General features: G+C 38.7%; 1 protein-coding gene across 1 annotated transcript in view; it reads left to right on the plus strand.

Annotated features, from left to right (window-relative positions):
* LOC101353792 (protein YIPF1) overlaps nt 1-19518 on the plus strand; it is a 140599-nt gene that overhangs the window by 82601 nt on the left and 38480 nt on the right. The window lies entirely within an intron of this gene.

Consider the following 19518-nt stretch of genomic DNA (forward strand, 5'->3'; position numbering starts at 1 on the left):
AAAGACCAGACTTACTGGCCTGACAAAGACTGGAGAAACCCTGAGAGTATGGCCCCTGGACACCCTTTTAGCTCAGTACTGCAGTCACTCCTGAGGTTCACTCTTTAGCCAAAGATTAGACAGGCCCATAAAACAAAACGAGACTAAACGGGTACACCAGCCCAGTGGCGGGGATGAGAAGGCAGGAGGGAACAGGAAAGCTGGTAATGGGGAACCCAAGGTTGAGAAGGGGAGAGTGTTGACAAGTTGTGGGGTTGGCAACCAATGTCACAAAACAATATGTGTATTAATTGTTTAATGGGAAACTAATTTGCTCTGTAAACCTTCATCTAAAGCACAATTAAAAAAAAAAAAAGTAATGCAATCTAAGAAAAAGAAAAAAACTTCTTCCTATAAGTGACACGTATTACTTCTGTTTATATTTCATTGGCCAGAGAAAGTCATATGACCAAGCCTGACATCATTGGTTCCAAGAAATAGAATTCTTCTTTAAGGAGATGCACAACAGGGAAGGAAATAAAGTATTTGGCAAGCAGTAATACTAGAAACCATATCTGCATAAACACATTACACTTTTTTAAAAATAAAAACGTGCTGATGCTATATAGACTGCATTACCAGTACTAGCACCACTTGCTGTCGAGTCAATTCTGACTCATAGCGACCTCATGTGTTGCAGAGTAGAACTGCACTCCATAGGGTTTTCAAGGCAGAAGCAGATTGCCAGGTTTTTCTTCTGAGGTGCCTCTGGGTGGGTTTGAAACACGAACCTTTTGGCTAGTAGTCAAATGCTTAACCATTTGCGCCACCCAGGGACTCCATAGAGTGTATTACACCTTGCTTTTTTCACTTAAAATATTTCGTGGAGATATTTCTATAGCAGTACATTCAGATTTATCTCATTTTTAAATTTTTTTTAGATTTACCTCATTTTTGAAATGGCCAATGTTTCATAACTTATTTAACCATTCTCCTATTGTTGGACATTTCGGGTTTACTTTTTACAAATAATGCTGCAAAGAATATGCATTATATAAACCTTTACTTTGTGCTTGTGTGTGTGTGTGTGTGTGTGTGTGTGTGTGTGTGTCCATTCTCATTAGATTCCAAGAAGTAGGATCATTTGGTCACAGAGGAAGTACCTTTTTTTTTTTTTAAATTGGCTTTGTTGTTGAGAATATACACAGCAAAACATACACCAGTTCAACTGTTTCTACATGTACAATTTAGTGACATTGATTACATTCTTTGAGTTGTGCAACCATTCTCACCTTCCTCTTCTGAGTTCTTCCTCCCCCATTAACATAAGCTCACTGCCCCCTAAGGTTCCTATCTAATCTTTTAAGTTGCTGTTGTCACTATATGATCCCATATAGTTCTTAAAAGAGCATAATGCTCGAGGCAGACATTTTTTACCAGTTAAGCTAAACTATTGTTTGGTTTTAATAAGTCTTCAAGGGATGTTTTTGGTTTAAGTTTTAAAGGTTATTTCAGGGCAGTAGTTTCAAGGGTTTATCCAGCTTCCATGGCTCCAGAAAATCTGGAGTCCATGAGAATTTGAAATTATGTTCTACATTTTTCCCCTTTTGATCCAGATTCCTGTTTTTTAACTTTAGTTGATTGTACTAAATCACCTACAAAAAAATGTATACTATTTACATTCCCAAGTTAGGTGTTGTTAAACCTATTCTAAACAGAAGAAAATTGGGGCTTAGAGAGGTAAAGTGTCTGGTTGAAAAACAGGACTAGATGCCTACCCCAATACACATTTTTCCCTTCCTCACTTGTAATAGAACTTTGAACACTGATTTTGGTGATATACATACCACTCAAGAAAAGGTCGCATTCCTCAGCCTCCTTTACAACCATATCTGGCCTTATAATGCCAGCCAGTACAACCCAGAGTGAGGCCTGTTGGTTACCAGTCTGCAATGAGATAAGGAACTTGCACCAGAATGTAAATAAACTGCATCACTAAGTACACTGTTAAGTTCAACTGCCTTTCTTTCTTCCTCAGTGAAGGACTTACTCAGTGAAGGAAGGAATGTGCTGATTTACATCTGGCACATATTACTGTAACTCATTGCAGACCAGCACTTTGAGTACATTGGATATAAGCAGAAGTGTCCAGCAGGATCTCTGGGGAGGCTTCTTACAGCACTGGAACATCTGGGAGAGGCCTTTTTTATACTTCTTTTTCTGGTCTTCAATTCATGTGATGGCTGGAGCTTCAGTAGCCATTTTGGATGTAAGGTGAACTTGAAGATGTAAGCCATGCCCTAGGATGGGGGAATAGAAAGATAGGTGCCTGGGACTCTGATACACTGTAGAGCCACCATCTAGTCCTGAATGTCCAACTCTACACTTCTTTATGTGACAGTAAAGCAAATAACTGTCTTGTTCAAGCCACTGGTATTTTGGATTCCTTTGTAATATGTTGCAGAATGTAATCCTACAGCACTGTGAGCTGCCTATTTATGTTAAGAGATGATGGTATGTGAGATGATTTTAGGTAGTTCACATATTAACCTTTTTTTTTTTTATGTCTTGCTTTCTCTCTCTTTATTACTTATTCAATATAATAAATTTACCATTTCTTTTCTAATAAAAAAATGAACCAGGGATGTAGACTACAATGAAATGATCATCAAAATATGGAGCTTCTTGTAGATAGTAAATTTTTTTGTAATTTTTTTCTTTTTCCAATTTTTTATTGTGGCAAAATATATATAACATAAAATTTACCATTTTAACCACTTTTAAGTGTACAATTCAAAGATATTAATTATAGTTACAATTTATACAACCATTGTTTACACTACTATTTAGTTCCAAAGCTTTTTTATCACCCCAGACAGAAACTCTGTACCCATTCTCAAAGAAGAAAACCTAGTACTCTGTTAAGAGTGAAAGAAAAGGAATTTTATTGAGGAATAATACAACTCGAGCTGGGCAGTGCTAAGTAAAAATACAAAGTACTCGCAGTTCAAGCTGAGAGAGGGGTCTATATACACAGGAAAGGTAGAGGGTTAATGAGTGATTATAGATAAGATCAGCTTCAGCTTGAAGTCCTTTGAAATATAAAGGTCAGCCACTTGGCTAGGAGGGAGTGAGTTACTACCTAGGTAAGTCGCACCAGCCAGTTTGGTTATAAGTGATTGCAGTCATGAACACATTTTTCCCTGAAACAAATTGTTTACATCTTGATGCATTCTTCTATGAACAAATGATTTACATCCTGACTTTTTGCTTCCTGGGAATGAATATTGGCCCTGTCATTCTTACGTCTGACATGAGTGCCTCCAGTTTGAAACTTTTCCATTTACATTTCTCTCTTTTGATCAAGTCTCCACTAGGAGGCGCTGATCGACCACTATAGAGTAGGCTTTCTTCTGCAAGGACTTTCTCTGTTTTCTTGAGGCGCTTTGGTTGATAAAAATTTTCTTCACCTTGCCGAGCTATAGGCCTCGTCTTTAGGGTGAGTCGGTTTTGTGGGGAACATCTTCATGGACAAGGCCACATTCGAGGAACATTTTTCAGTCAGGACAGAATGACAGAGGTCAAGATGAAACACACCCAAGGATACAAAAGGGAGGTGATTAAACAACATAATCGTTGGTGAATGCCTGTGAAACCAGCATGATTTTATATGAAGGGTCAAATGGTTTTGAAGTACATTTTGGTTTTGAAGCATTTCATGGATAAAATGTGTTGAACTAAAGCAAAACCGCATTTTATAATTACAATAATAGAAACTATGAGGAATATAAAATTTCCAAAATAAAGTAGCAGTTTTTTCCACTATCCACCCAAGAGGAAAACCAATTTCTTATAATGTCAGTTAAGGAAGGAACAGGATCATTAAGGCAAGACACTACATGTTGCATATGATTAACATAGGGTGTAATATTAGCACTGTTGTCAGGAATATAGACACAGCAATCAGATTTTATTATGGCACAGGTACCTCCTTGGACTACATTGAGAATGTCAAGGGCCATTCTATTTTGGAGCACTACTTTTCTCATCATTGCTATTTCGGTATTGATCTCTTGAAGCCCACGGACACTGTCATTTAGAGCAGTTTGTATATATTTGGTTAATATTTCTATATGTGCCATAACATCTTCAAATCCTACCTGAGGTAGAATATTGCCATTAAACGATCAAGCCAATGAAACGTTGATCAAGACCACTGAGCTGTTAATATGGATACGTTAGCTAGTAAAGCTAGTTCAGTTAAAATATGTCCTTGAGTCCAGCTCAGGTGCAGACTGCATCTTCCAAACCAGCCTGGTGGGAGCCAAGGCCAAATGTTGGTGCTACATAGCCAAAAGTGCTGTTAGGGACTGTTATGGATTGAACTGTGTCTCTCAAAAATGTTATCAACTTGGCTAGGCCATGATTCCCAGTATTGTGTGATTGTCCACCATTTTGTCATCTCTTATGATTTTCCTATGTGTTGTAAATCCTACTTCTATGATGTTAATGAGGCAGGATTAGAGGCAGTTATGTTAATGATGTGGGACTCAATTTACGAGATTAGGTATCTTAAGTCAATCTCTTTTGAGATATAAAAGAGAGAAGTTAGCAGAGATACAGGGGGACTGCCTACCACCGAGAAAGCAGAACCAGGAGCTGTGCGCATCCTTTGGACCCGGGGTCCCTGCACTAAGACGCTCCTAGACCAGGGGAAGATTGATGACAAGGACCTTCCTGTAGAGCTGATAGAGAAAGACTTCTCCTGGAGCTGGCACCCTGAATTCGGACTTCTAGCCTACCAGACTGTGAGAGAATAAATTCCTCTTTGATAAAGCCATCCACTTGTGGTATTTCTGTTACAGCAGCACTAGGTGACTAAAACAGGGGCTACCCAATAGATACCTGAGTGTCGTAGCCAGTTGATAATGTACCAATCAGTAGCTTGTAAGGTTATAACTTATGCATATCGAGATAGTGGAAGCCATCCCATAGGTCTAGTGATGGCTGGGTTATTCATATGGGTGTGGTTAGATTGTTCCTAGGAAAGGGGAACAACCTGACTTAGCCTCCCTGTTTGGGGAGTTAAACAGGTGAATCCATCCTACAGTTGTTGATATGGACCTACAGTACAAAGAGTGCTGTTTGTGGGTTTGGAAGAGTCTTTAGCTAGCTCTACTTACACAATTTATTTAGTAAAGTAAGTCTTTTGTTAAAACTAAAGGTTAAGTTATGACCTGAGTTTTGTTCAGCTCCAAAAAGAGGCCATTTATCAATGAAAAATCTAGTAATAGTGATTTCCTGTAATAATGAACTATTTCTCTGTTGTTCTTGTATCATAGATCAAGAACAACCCAATCAGATCCTTGTAGTGGAGAGACCACCAGGAAAGGCCAGACTGACTTGAGGTTGGTAGAGCACCACATATCCAGCAATTAAATCTTTTAAAATGTTGAGCATAAGTAGCTACCCAATCTAGGAAAACAGTAGAAGCATGACTGTAACAAAGGTAAAAAGAAAAAAATATAAAGATGTGCATTTTCTGGCCTCACCCGGGGTCTTGGGTCAGCCATCTACCTCAGATATCATCTGCTTCTGGTCACAGGGGCGTTTAAATGTAACCTTCAATTCTTTGGTGGGTTGGCTAGTCCAAAGAGGAGTCTTAGCCTTTTTTAACTGTGACAAACGGATCCAAGGTTTTAGTCCCTCTAATTTGACTGCATATGAATTGGTGAGGAGGACTAAGTATAGTCCCTTCCAGTGAAGTTCTAATGAGTCTTTTGTTTGGTGTCTCTTCCAATATACATATTCTCCTGGGGCCATGTTAGGCAGGCTTTGGGAGTCTAGTTTCTGTTAGTCAAAGGCTTCTCTAACCTGTGAAAGACATTTTTTAGAATATTGGATTAAAGACTGGCGATACTTCAGTAATTCAGGTTGAACAAACAATATTAGGGTTGGTGCAGGTAACATAAAGAATGACCATGGGTCTTCCAGTAATTATTTCACAGGGGGTAAGTTTGTGAGATCCAAATGGTGTGGACCTCAGGTTTAAAAGGACTAAGGGAAGGAATTTAGTCCAGGATAAATCTAAAGTTTTACAAAGCTTTGCTGTTTGGGTCTTTATTATTCCATTAGTTCTCTCTACTAGACCAGAAGACTGAGGATGACAGGGACAATGTAGCCTTTGATAAATGGGAAAAACTCCACACAGTTCTTGGATGACTTGACTGGTAAAATGAGTACCCTGATCACTACAAAGTTTTTTGTGCTCCCCAAGTGAGTATGATGTTTTCAAGAAGTTTCTTTGCTATAAAGACTGGAGTAGCACGATGGCAGGGGAAGACTTCTACCCAATATGAAAATCTACAGATCATTACTAATACATGTTTATAACCATTTGAGAGTAGAAGCTGAGTAAACTCTAGCTTCCATTCAAGCATAGGCCCATAAAGGTAAAGCGTATTGCCCAGGTAGGACTTTAAGGTGTTTTCCAGGATTATAGAAAAGGCAAATAGAGAAATGGGTGGCAACATGTTGGGCAGCCTCAAAAAATTTTCCCCACCCATATTTTTTTAAGGTCTCAATCATTTTATCTCATCCCGTGTGAGAACCTTCATGTGAGGCTCACATCATAGGAACATGCAGGAAATTGGATAAGACAATTTTCTTATTAGGCCCAGTCCACTGTTTAGTGGGAGGATGTTGCTAGCAGTCTGCCTTTTTCCGTGCCTTACTTTCTTCTGTTTGGGCTAATTGTTGGTGTTTTAATTTTTTTTTCTAAAGTTAATTCATGAAGGTTGGCATTATCAAAGGACAAATTTGGGGAGTTCCTTTATTTATCATAAATGCAGAAACAACTTGAGAGGCAGCTTGTTTGGCTGCCATATCAGCAAGATTATGTTCTCTAATTTCTTTAGTTTGAGGTACTCTTTTTCGTTGGTGAACACTGTATTTTTATCACAGCAATTTCAGAGGGGAATAATAGAATGTCTAGAAGATCTGCTATTAAAGCTCCATTTTTTATGGCATTTCCATAAACTCCTGTTTCCATAACTTGCCAAAATTGTGTACAATTCCAAAATAATATCTACTGTGCATAAAAATATTAACAGATTTTCCTGAAACAATTCTACAAGCTCTAGTGAAGTCAATTAATTCAGCTTGTTGGGCTGAAGTGGCTTCAGGGAGAGCCTGACTCTCAAGGACTGCAGCAGAATTTGCAATAGCATATCCAGCTTTATAGTAAGGACTAGTAGGATTAGGTTTTAAGTAGCAACCATCCACAAACAAAACTAAATCAGGACTAGTTAAAGTGGTCTCTTTTAAGTCTTTCTGATGGGTTAAAATTTGTCTGTCAAGTCTAGACAATCATGTGTAGGATAGTTGTTCTCATTAGTTGCAAGGAAAAGAGTAGCTGGATTTAAACAGACCATGGAATGTAGTCTACTATTAGATGCAGCCACGAGGAGAACTTCAGAGGAGGTGAGCCTTCAGAAAGACATTGTGTCAAGGCAGAATTAGAGTAAGACAGATACAGCATGGGGCACACAGACATCTAAAAAGTTCTCCAGCACCACATCTGCTGTGGTTTCCACTAGTTTGGCAGTAGCAGCCACAACCCTAAGGGAAGGAGGGTATCCCTTGGCTGCAGGTTCAAGCTGTAGGCTATAATAACCTATAGGTCTTTGTTGTCCTCCATGTTTTTGAGTGAATACATCTAAACATTTCCAGATACTTCATGTATAAATAAGGAAATATCTAGGTGGTAATTGGGAAAACCTAGGGTAGGTGTGTTCATTAAAACCCCTTTTAATTGAACTATGGCCTCTCGATCTTCTGGTGTAATTTGAAATGAATCTGGCTCAGAGGTTTCTAAATATTTAAATAAAGGTTGAGCCAACAAAGAAGAATTGGGAATCCAGGTTCAACAATAGCCACAGAATCCTAGAAATCCCCATATCTGTTTCTTTGTTTTGGGTATAGGAAAGACAAGAATAACTTCTTTTGGCTAGGATCAATAGAGGTGATTTCTGCAGAAATAACGTGGCCTAAATATTTAACAGAATGCTGAGATAATTCTAATTTTTGTTTGGAAACCTTATGTCTACCAGCATCCAGATGTTTTAATAAAGTTACTCTGTAGTCAAAGTATACCTGCTGGAGGTTGAGCAAACTAGCAAATCATTAATGTATTACAGTAATATAGATTTGTTTGTAAACTGTAAAGGCTGCAAATCTGCATGCAGAATTGAGAAAAATAGGTGGGAGATTCAGTAAATACTTGGGGCATTACAGTCCAGTTTAATTGTGTTTTCCCAGGTAAAAGCAAACGAATATTGACTTTTAGACTGCACACAGGAATACTGAAAAAGGTGCTGCAGAGATTCACAATTGTAAAATGAGTTGCATCTGAAACGACATTGGAAAGTAATAAATGAAGGCTAGGGACTACTGAGAATCTAGGAATAACAGTATGGTTGATTGAACACAAATCTTGAACAAATCTCCAGCCCCTATAACTGGGTTTTTTTAACTGGCAGAACAGGAGTATTATAAGGGCTGGTACAAGGGACAATTAAACCTTTAGAAAGGAAATCTTGTATGATGGAAGCTAGTCTTTCTTTTGCTTCTTGTTTGAATGGATACTGGAGAATTTTGGGGAGAGGTCTAGATAAATCTATTTGAATTTTAATTGACTGAGCTGACAAAACTCGACCTACATATGTGGATGTGGTGGCCCATAAGGTTTCAGGAACTAGGGAAAAGATGTCAAAAGGGAGAGGGCTAGGCTGAGCTGAATTTTGGAGAGGCATGGCAAGTGCTTGCATATAGCAAATGGCTTCTTCTTCCTGAATATTGTCTAATTCATAGCCTATCTCTGTTGGCTTAGGGGTATCAGGCAGACTCAATAATATTTCCCCTTTTTCATTAAATTGTAAATAGACATTCCATTTGGATAAAAGATCTCTTCCCAATATATTGACAGGGGTATCAGAACGCAGCAAAAAAAAGCTGTAAATCTTCAGTAGGACCAAGAGATATCAGAACAGGTTGGGAATGAACCAACATTTGTTCCTGATTGGTGACCTTTTGAGGTTTTAGTACTCCAAGGCAGGGCTTTTGTAAACAGGTGGGGTTAATAGCAGACAGGGTGATTCCAGTGTCAATTAAAATTGGCAAGGTTCTCCATTAGTAAATAAAGTAGTTTCTCCTTGTGGATTAAGAGCCACAACAGGAAAAGTGCCTGTTTTGTCCCTGGAGACCCTTCATTCTGAATCAGATTGCAGGATTTTTTAAAGGGGAGGCTATGTCAGTCTTTTTTTTTTTTTTTTTTAACTTATAGCCTTCTTTTTTCCAATGGTTTTTTACAATAGTGACAAATACCCACCTTTGTGCCATCGAAGATTTAGCATTTTTCTTTTGACTGGGAGATTGTAATTGTTGCAACTGAAGGGCCATTAATTTATAGCCTTAGAAACCCTTTTGGCTTCAAGAGTCTGGGAAATTTTGTAAGCTAAGTTGGTTAGCTCAACAATAGGAGCTGTCTCCCAGTCTAATTGATGTTGCTTTACTAAGGCTGAGTGCTCAGGTTTAAAGCCAGATATGAAAACAGCACTGAAAGCACTGGAGGCACCAGGCATAGACAAAGTGAGGCCAGAGTGTTCAAAAAACTTCTGGAGTAGCTGAGTGTGATAATCATAAACACTTTCATCTTTATTTTGTTTACAGAAGTGAATTTTAGTTCAATCCGTTACTGAAAGAAAGGCCTTTGGGATAACCTCTAGCAGCTTTTTACCCATGGAAGTCTTCCAACAGCTTGATGGCTGTTTTATCAATATTTAAGGCTAAACTGTCCTTGGTGTCTTTCCATTCTGCCTGTTCTAACCATAGTTGGGTTTCCCCTGGGCCAGTAATCATGTGAACAAGCTGATAGAAGTTGGGGAGCACAGGCTTATAGGCTTCAGCAAGGATTTTAAATTTTTAGGAAATTTGTAGGTGTCCTCACGGAGTTTAGGAAAGTCTTTCACAATGCTATGTAATTCAGAGCATGTTCATAAGCAAAAGTGATATGAGGGTAATCTTTAGCATCACTGCTGGGACAAATTTTAAAGGGCAATTCAGGGAAGGGTTTATGTTATGGATTAAATTGTGTCCCCTGGAAAATGTGTGTCAACTTGGCTAGGACATGATTCCCAGTATTGTGTGGTTGTCCACTGCTTTGTTATCTGATGTGATTATCCTATGTGTTGTAAATCTAACTTATGTTAATGAGTCAGGATTAGAGGCAGTTATGTTAATGGGGTAGGACTCAATCTAAAGGATGAGGTTGTATCTTGAGTCAATCTCTTTTGAGATGTAAAAGAGAATCGAGCAGAGAGAAGAGGGACCTCATTACCACCAAGCAAGAAGAGCCAGGAGCATAGCACATCCTTGGATCTGGGGTCCTTGTGCGGAGAAGCTCCTAGAGCAGGAGAAGATTGATGACAAGGACCTTCCCCTAGAACCGACAGAGAAAGAAAGTCTTCCCCTAGAGCCAGCACTCTGATTTCGAACTTCTAGCTTCCTAAACTGTGAGATAGTAAACTTCTGTTTGCCAAGACTATCCACTTGTGGTATTTCTGTTATAGCAGCACCAGATAACTAGAACAGTTTATTTGCTGGTTTTATAGGGAAAAAAGAAAGTTCAGATAAAATGTTATCAGAGGAGTAGGAAGACTAAGAAGGGTATAAAGAGGTAGCAGCTGGCAAGGGAGGAGAAGAGGTAGGAGTGAAATTTGACCTTGTACTTCTTTATTCTGCTTAGTTAATTTAGAGACAGTGTCCTGTACGGAAGCAATTTTACTGTCTTGATGCCTTTCAAAGGCCTCAATATCCCAATCAAAATAGGCATCCCACTGGAACTGTTTGATTCAGGGGCCTTGGTTCTCTAACTTACTGCCCAGAAAAGTTAACTTAGAGCAGTCAAAAGAACCTCAACGTGGCCACTGATTTTTCAAACTGCCTCGAGTGATGTTATGCCAGATAGACAAGAACACTCACGATAAGGAACCATAGTGCTTGTTTATGTAGTGAGCAGGAGTCCCAGAAGTTGGCTCCAAATCTCCTTTAGACACGGCTTTCCCCATTTTATAATGACAGTAACAAAGAAACTTTTACTTGGAAGAACCAAACAAATCCACAATAAAACTCAAAGAGCCATCAACACGAGGGAGTGGAGCTTGGAACTGAGAGGTTTTTTACCTTAAATGATTGCTGAGAATTGGTGGAAGTGGAGAGCCCAAAGTGGCTCGGCAGGTACCATGCTCATGTCCAGATGCCCCAGGGATCGTCAAAGATAATGCACCTTCAAAATCCTGCTCCTGACAACAGAAATGTCAAAGAAGAAAATCTTGTACTCTTTTAGGAGTGAAAGAAAAGGAATTTTATGGAGGAATAATACAGATCAAGTGGGGCAGTGTTAAGTAAAAATACAAAGCACTCACAGTTCAAGTGGAGAGAAGGGTCTGTATACATAGAGAACAAAGGAAAGGTAGGGGGTTAACGATTAATTATAGATAAGATCAGCTTCAGCTTGAAGTCCTTTGAAATGTAAAGGTCAGCCACTTGCCTAAGAGGGAGTGAGTTACTACCTAGGTGAGTCACACACCAGCCAGTTCGGTTATATGGGTTATATGTGATTGCAGTCATGAACACATTTTTCCCTGGAACAAATTGTTTACGTTTTGACACATTCTTCCCACAAACAAATGGTTTACATCCTGTTTTTTGCTTCCTGAGAATGTATGTTGCCCCATCACACTTATGTCTGACATGAGGGCCTCTTGTTTGAAACTTTTCCGCTTACACCACTAAGCAGTATCTCCCCATTTTCCCCTCCCTCTAGCCCCTGGTAACCACTAATCTGCTTTCTGCCTCTATGCATTTGCCTAGACATTTCATATAAGTGGGATCATGCATTGTTTGTCCTTTTGTGTCTGGCATATTTCACTCACCATAATGTTTTTGAGATTCATTCATGTTATAACATGTATCAGAATTTCATTTCTATTTATGGCTGAATAATTCTCCATTGGTATGTATGTACCACATGTTGTTTATCTGTTCATCTGTTGATGGACACTTGGGCTTTTCCACCTTTTGGCTATTGTGAATAATGCTGCAATGAACATTGGTGTACAAGTGTTTGATTCTCTGCTTACAATTCTTTTGTTACATACGTAGGAATGGAATTGCTGGATCATATGGTAATTCTGTGTTTAACTTTTTAAGGAATTGCCAAACCACACATTAACTTTTGTATTTTAATTTTTAATAGTTATGTATTTATTTCAATTTATAATAAAAAAAAAATACGAAGAGCAGAGCCAGACTATGATTTTATAGATATTATCACTTAGGATAAGGCCAAAGTAGACAGTATCGTAGTTAGCCATGTATACAGAAAAAAGAACACAGCAGGCCTGAGACTGTGTTGTTTTGAAAGGCTTACTTGTAAGGTTGACCTTTGGCTGGTGTCTGGGAACTTGGATTTCGACAGGGTTCTCATCACCTTAACTGATAAGAGGGGCTCACTGCTCCTGAACTGTTTGTAGGTATGTGCTAGGCAGAGGATGCCTATATGACCAGAGCCCAATAAAAACCTTGGGTACTAAGACTCTAATGAGCTTCCCTGGAAGAAAATATTTCACACATGTTGTCACATCCCCATTCTAAACAGAAGAAAAGTGGGGCTCAGAGAGATAAAGTGTCTGAAGTCTCGTTGTTGGAGGACATAAGCATGCCCTGTGTGACTCTACTGGGAGAGGACTCTTGGAAGCTTATGTCTCGTTTCCTCCAGGCTTCTGCTCCGTATGCTTTTTCCCTTTGCTGATTTCACTTTGTGTTTTTCACTGTAATAAATCAGAGTTTGTGAGTATGACTATATGCTGAGTTTTGTGAGTCCTCCTAGTGAGTCATCAAACCTAGGGGTGGTCTTGGGGATCCCAACACACTATGTTACAAAAGCTGCCCATAAATGTTTCAAACCTTTATTAATTCTGCATCAATCATCACTTCAGAAGCTGAAATAGTTTAAAATGCAAAGTAAGTATAAATATGTATAACTGTAACCTACAAAGTGGTTAAATATGTTTTCCCCTTCCTTTCCAATTGCAAATATATGTGACTTGTGAGTTGAAATTCTTGGTGTTATAACATCAAAACCAAAACACAAAATTATCTTATTACTTTGGAAACTCACTTTTGCTTTAAATGAAAAGACATTGAGTTTAACATATTTTCATTACCATTTTGTAAATAGTTCCATTATTCTCATTGAAAAACTTGGGTATGTAGTTATATAAATTAATTAGTTATTTTATACTTTATTGTTTATTTTCTTAATTTTAATAACTTTTATTTTCATTGTATTTATTTATCATCACCTACCTTCTTTAATAGCAAGAGATCATTGTTTTCCATTTCTTAGACTTTGAAGTTCCTCTTTAAAATAAATGTATTTAAATTTAAAAAGTGACTTTACAAAACAAAAGAAAGTTGGAAAAAGAGGATAGATGGCAAAATTGTGATAAATTAATATGAGTGATGGTATATGGGGTTTCATCGTATTGTTCTTTACTTTTGTGCATATTTGGAATTTTTAATAATAACAAAGTTAGTTGAGAATTACATCTCTAGCTTTTCAATTTGTTGACCCTGCTTGCTGGGCCAAACTGTCATTCCAAAGTCCAGAGTTGCCAACAAAAGTACAACTTACACACAGGCATTGGATGGAACAATGCTTTACTCAAACAGAAAAGAAACAGAGCAAGGTCACCTTCAATAGTGGGTGCTGGTCTCCATGGCCAGTGGCTGGTGGTCTGTGCACATACCTCTTGTGCAGCAGTTGGGAGACCTCTTTCCCTATCCAACCAGAACAGATATAGAAGGGGGGTTGGCCAGGTGCCACATAATGCGCATGCTTGAGCAGAGAGAGAAAGTTTACTATGCACCCAGAACAGGGAGGGAAGCTCCCTGATAAGAAGAAAATGGGAGAGAAAGAAAGAGAGGGCCAGTTTTCAACCTCCACTGTCAGGGAGTGTGCCAGGCCCAAGGCTTTCTATAAGATGGCCCAGGTGAGACACACAAGGGCCGAGGCAGACCATCCTCCAACACCATTAAACAACATTTTTAATGTACTGTTTTTACAAAAGGTAAGGGAGTATCTCCAAACATCCACACATGCATGTATACACACACACTAATAGTATCACGGGCTGAAACCAAAATGAGGAATTGGGCAAAATAGTCCTGGGCAAACACAAAAATTGGGTTGGCCTTGAGGTCTTTTCAGTTGCTTCATATGTATGTGAAAGCTGGACAGTGAGAAAGGAGGACGGTAGAATTGCTGCATTCTAACTGTGCTGTTGGGGAAGAGTATCGAATATACTGTGGACTGCCAAAAGAATGAACAAATCAGTCTTAGAAAAAATACAACCAGAATGCTCCTTAGAAGCAAGGATGGTGAGACTTTGACTCCCTTACTTGGACATGTCATCAGGAAAGACCAATTGCTAGAAAAGGACATCATGTTTGGAAAAATAGAGGGTCAGCGAAAATGAAGGGAACACTTAATGAGATGGATAGACACAATAACCAGAACAATGGACTCAAACATACCAATGATCATGAAGATAGCACAGGAGCAAGCAAAATTTCATTCTGTTATACATAGGGCTGCCATATGTCGGAGCCAACTGAACACAACGAACAACAACAAATTCAATAGCTAACCAGTTAGCAGCCAAGTAGAGATGTCACTGGCCAAAATATGGTATATCCATACAATGGAATATTATTGAGCAATAAAAAAAATGAAGTGCTAATACATGCTGCAACATGGTTGAATCTTGAAAACAGTGCTAGGTGAAATAAGCCAGTGACAAAAGGTTACATATTGTATGATTCCATTTATATGAGATGTCCAGAGTAGACAAATGCATAAAGGCAGAAAGTAGATTAGTGGTTGCCAGGGGAGTGACTCCCAGAGCAGCAATGGGGAGTGACTGCTGATGGGTACAGTGTTTCTTTTTGAGGTAGTGAAAGTATTCTAAAATTAGAGAGTATAGTAGTTGATGGTTGCATAATTCTGTGAATGTACTAAAAACTACTGAATTGTATATTGTCATTAAGTTAGAAACCAATAATAAAATGATAGCTAAAAAAAATCACTTATGTCTTATAACTATAAAACATGCTCTCAAATAACCCCCAGGTTGAAGAAAAATCCATATACTAAATTAAAAAATATTTAAAATTGAATAACACTGAATAAAAATGAGACATTATAAAATATTTATAATTAAAACAATTAAAGCAAAAACAATACTAAGAATAAAATGTATATCTTTAAATGCTTTTATCATCAAACAAGAAAGAATGAAAAAAAATAAGCTAGACATTCAAATGAATAACTAGAAAAAGAACAACAGAAAACCCAAAGAAAAAATTAAATAATAAAAATAAGGACAAAAATTAATAAATTAGAGATGCGGAGATTGGAGAGCTAGAAGGAAAGAAATAAAGGACACAAAAACTTATTCTTTGAAAAGATTAGTAAGATAGACAAATCTCTAACAATATCTGATTGGGAAAATAAAGTAAGTATTAGTAAGGACAGACACAACAGAGATTCCAAAATAAAATGACATTTTGAACAACAATGTGTCAATAAATTTGAAAATTTAGATGACATGGAAAATTTTCTGAAAAAAGTAAAGAATACTGAAATTTATACAAGAAGAAGCAGAAATTTGAAAAGAACAATTTCCATTAAAATTTTAAACTTTAATCAGACATTTTCTTTACAAAAAAGCCCTAGACCCACGCAACTTTGCAAAAGATTTTTACCAAACTTCCAAGGGTCTGATATCACCTGCCTCATACAAGATTTCCAGAAAATAGAAAAAAAGAAAAATCCTCTCATCTCATTTTGTGACGCTTTATAACTTTAATTTCAAAGCTGGGGAAGAACTGTACATGAAAAAGAAAAGTACAGGTCCATTTCACTTATGAACATAAATCCAAAAGTTCCCAGAATTTCCAGTAACACATTAGCTAATGAAATACAACAGGATTCAAGAATAATTTGACAGTTTATCATTTGTGTTCAGCAGTCTACAAGACGACTCACAGGTTTAGTGATTTGCTAGATGGATTCACAAAACTCAGAAAGCTGCTATATTCATGGTTATGGTTTGTTACAGTGAAAGAATACAGAGTAAGATCAGCAATGCAAAAAAGGCACATAGGCTGGGGTCCAGGAGAGACCAGGTGTAAGCTTCCAGTTGTTCTCTCCCAGTAGAGTCATGCAGACAGACTTAATTCTTTCAGCAACAATGTGTGACAACATGCATTTGGTATTGCCAACTGGGGAGCTCACCCTAACATTAGTGTCGAGGGTTTTTATTGGGGGTCAATCACATAGGCATGGCTGACAGTCCATGTGGCTGACCTTTAATATCCAGCCCCTCCAGAAGTCAGGGTAATACCACATGGCCCAAAGACCCCACCACAAATCACATTGTTAGCAAAAACTACCTGGTATGGCCCAAGGCCTCAGGTAAACAAAGACACTTAACAGGAAGGATATTCCAAGGGTTTAGAGGGTTACCTCCAGGAGCCAGATGCCTTTGTTTCCTAGGGTTGCTGTAACAAAATACCACAACGTGGGTGGCTTTACAGAACAGAAATTTATTAGCTCATAGTTCTGGAGGGCTAGAAGTCTAATCTCAGGGCATTGACAGGGTTATGCTCTCTCTGTCAGCTCTAGGAAAAGATCCTTCCTTGTCTCTTTCAGATTTTAGTAGCCCCAGTATTTCTTGGCATTCCTTGGATTCTAGATGGATTGTCATATGGTGTCTTTCTCCTGTGTATCTCTGACTCCATGTTTCTCTTCTTCTTTTGTAAGATGCCAGTTGTCCTAGTCTGGGTTTTCTAGAGGAGCAAAACCAGTGAAGCGCATATAAATATAACCAAAAAAACCAAACTTGTTGTCGTTGAGTCGATTCTGACTCACAGCAACCCTATTGGACAGAGTAGAACTGCTGCATAGTGTTTCCAAGGAGCACCTGATGGAATCAAACTGCCGGCCTTTTGGTTAGCAGACAAATTCTTAACCACTACGCCACCAGAGTTTCCATATAAATATATAGAGAGAGAAATTTACTTCAAGGAAATGGCTCACACAATTCTGAGGAAATGGCTTATGCTACCGTGAGAAATGGCAAGTCCCAAATCTGTGGGTCAGGTGACAGGTTGAAGACCTCTGGTGGCTCACATGGTTGCAGGAGCTGACAAAGCCAAAATCTGCAGGTCAGGTGGCAGGCCAGAGACTTCTACAGGCTTATGTCCCAAGAACTGGAGGTCACGTGACGAGAAGAGTGTAGTGTTGAGAAACAGAGTGAGCTTTGCCAGAACATCTGTTTATATACTGGAGGCAGGCCACACCCTCAAGGGAACTCCCCTTTCAACTGATTGGCTACTCACATCAGATCACAGAATGGAAGGTGATAACATAGTGTCTGCCAAACCACTGAGAATCATAGCCTAGCCAACTTGACACATAACATTAATCATCACACAAGTCATATAGGATTAGGAGTCACCCTACTCTGGTATGACTTAACTGATAATATTTTCAAGGAAAGACATTATTCCTCCAAACAAGATCACATTCACAGGTACAGGAATTAGGACTGCAACATATGTTTTGGGGGGGACAAAATTCAATACATAACAGTGAACTTCCTTTTTTGAACTACAGCCATAGAGCTGCTCCCAGGTTCTCATTATGCCCAGTTGCCTGGAAAAAATACCTGCCTCCCTTACTTTCATGTGTATCCTTACACTAACCCATCATTTCTTAAGTTAACTGAGTGAGTTGCCCCAGGGAAAGGATGTAGTAGCAAAACGTGGAGGAAAAGGGAGTCTCTGTCTTCTAAGTTTTAAAAGCTTGGGTGGACCCTTAGGAGATAGAAAGAAGATTCATGAGTAAAAGCTAAGCTAGAAAAATATTCTTTGGGCTGTGAGGAGAAGGACTTTGAGAAGATGTGATGAGGGTGTATATGTACCTGTTCCCTTCAAAGTAGTCCTATGTACTCCTCCCCAGGACAAGCTCAAATTAGTCCCAAACTTTAGTTTGTGGGTCCCAAGAGGAGAGGATTTGAGCTTTAATTTCCAGGTAGAGCCTCAGAAGGTGGAAAGACCCTAAAGAAAGAAAATGGTCAAGGGGAATGTCTAGGTAAGCAGCACTTTTAGCATGGCAGATATTTACTATACCTCAGCTTGATGTGAAAGCAGAGAATGATTTCTCCATGCTCAAGAAAAACTGGAAGTGATAGAGAGCACCCCTGGAATTGAAGAGGCCAGGCTGTGGGAATAAGGATATATACTCAATGGCTTTCCCAAATGAGGTGGCTATGGGTGACCTAGGGATGCCTGTGTGGAGAGATGTCACTAAGACAAAATGAGCCTCACCAAAAACCTTGGTCAGCTAGGTCCCTAGGAACTTAGATACAACCCCAAGGAAAAGGGATCCTGAATTGTCTGAGATTAAGTTTCTGTCAAGTTAGCATAGTAAGGTCTAGAAATATAAATTGAGTTACAGATAGACCAGGAGTGAAGGACAGGGAGAATGAAACAGGGAAAAAAGAGATAAGACAATGATGCATTATCAAGATGCCACTTTTGCAGACATCTGAGTTGTATAAAATTAATCTAGGACCATCTTTCTTGGGAGGGGGGAGTAAGAAAATTTATCCATCAGCTCCCATCATAACATTGGTCAAAAATTTACCCCATAGGATGTTAACTCCCCATACTTTCAGGAGGTACATGTGTGTGCACCAAAGGGTTGGGAGAAGCCGTGGGGTTGGGAGAGGAGAGTCTGAGTCAGGTCTGAGTCCACACAGAACTGGTTATGGCAGAGATGACTGGAAAAAGAGGTGGTGAGGCCAAGAAGATGTGAAGTGGCACATGAGAGGTATCTGATGCAATGTACATATATGTTTATGCCTTCCATTATATCAGCTCCTACTCTATAATATGGGGCTTCCATTTCTGTGATCTCAAGATATCCTCACTGCTTCCTAAAGAGAGGGAAGGAACAGGTATGATCTCTTAGAGTCCCCTTCATGGCAGTGGCCAGCTATAATCGCTGCAAAAAATTCATGCTAAAGGGTTATTTTTTAAAACTACAAATAGATACTGATGATAGTTGTACAACATGGTGAATCTAATTAATGTCAATGAATTGAACACTAAAAAAGCAGTTAAAATGGCAAACTTTTTATTGCCACAATAAATTGAAAAACAAAATAAAAATAAACAAAATAAACAAAATAAAAAAAACAAACAAACTACAGAGACCCCCCCTACCCCGAAAGATGGCAGTATGAGCAGTTCCATCCTCCCTTCTCCTCATAAAAACACTAAAACACAAGCAGCAACTGGCAGAACCAACTTTCTCAGAACTTTGGACAAAAAAAGGGGCCAAAAAGT

This window comes from Trichechus manatus, unplaced genomic scaffold, assembly GCF_000243295.1.
Source record: "Trichechus manatus latirostris isolate Lorelei unplaced genomic scaffold, TriManLat1.0 scaffold00015, whole genome shotgun sequence".
Lineage (NCBI taxonomy): Eukaryota > Metazoa > Chordata > Mammalia > Sirenia > Trichechidae > Trichechus > Trichechus manatus.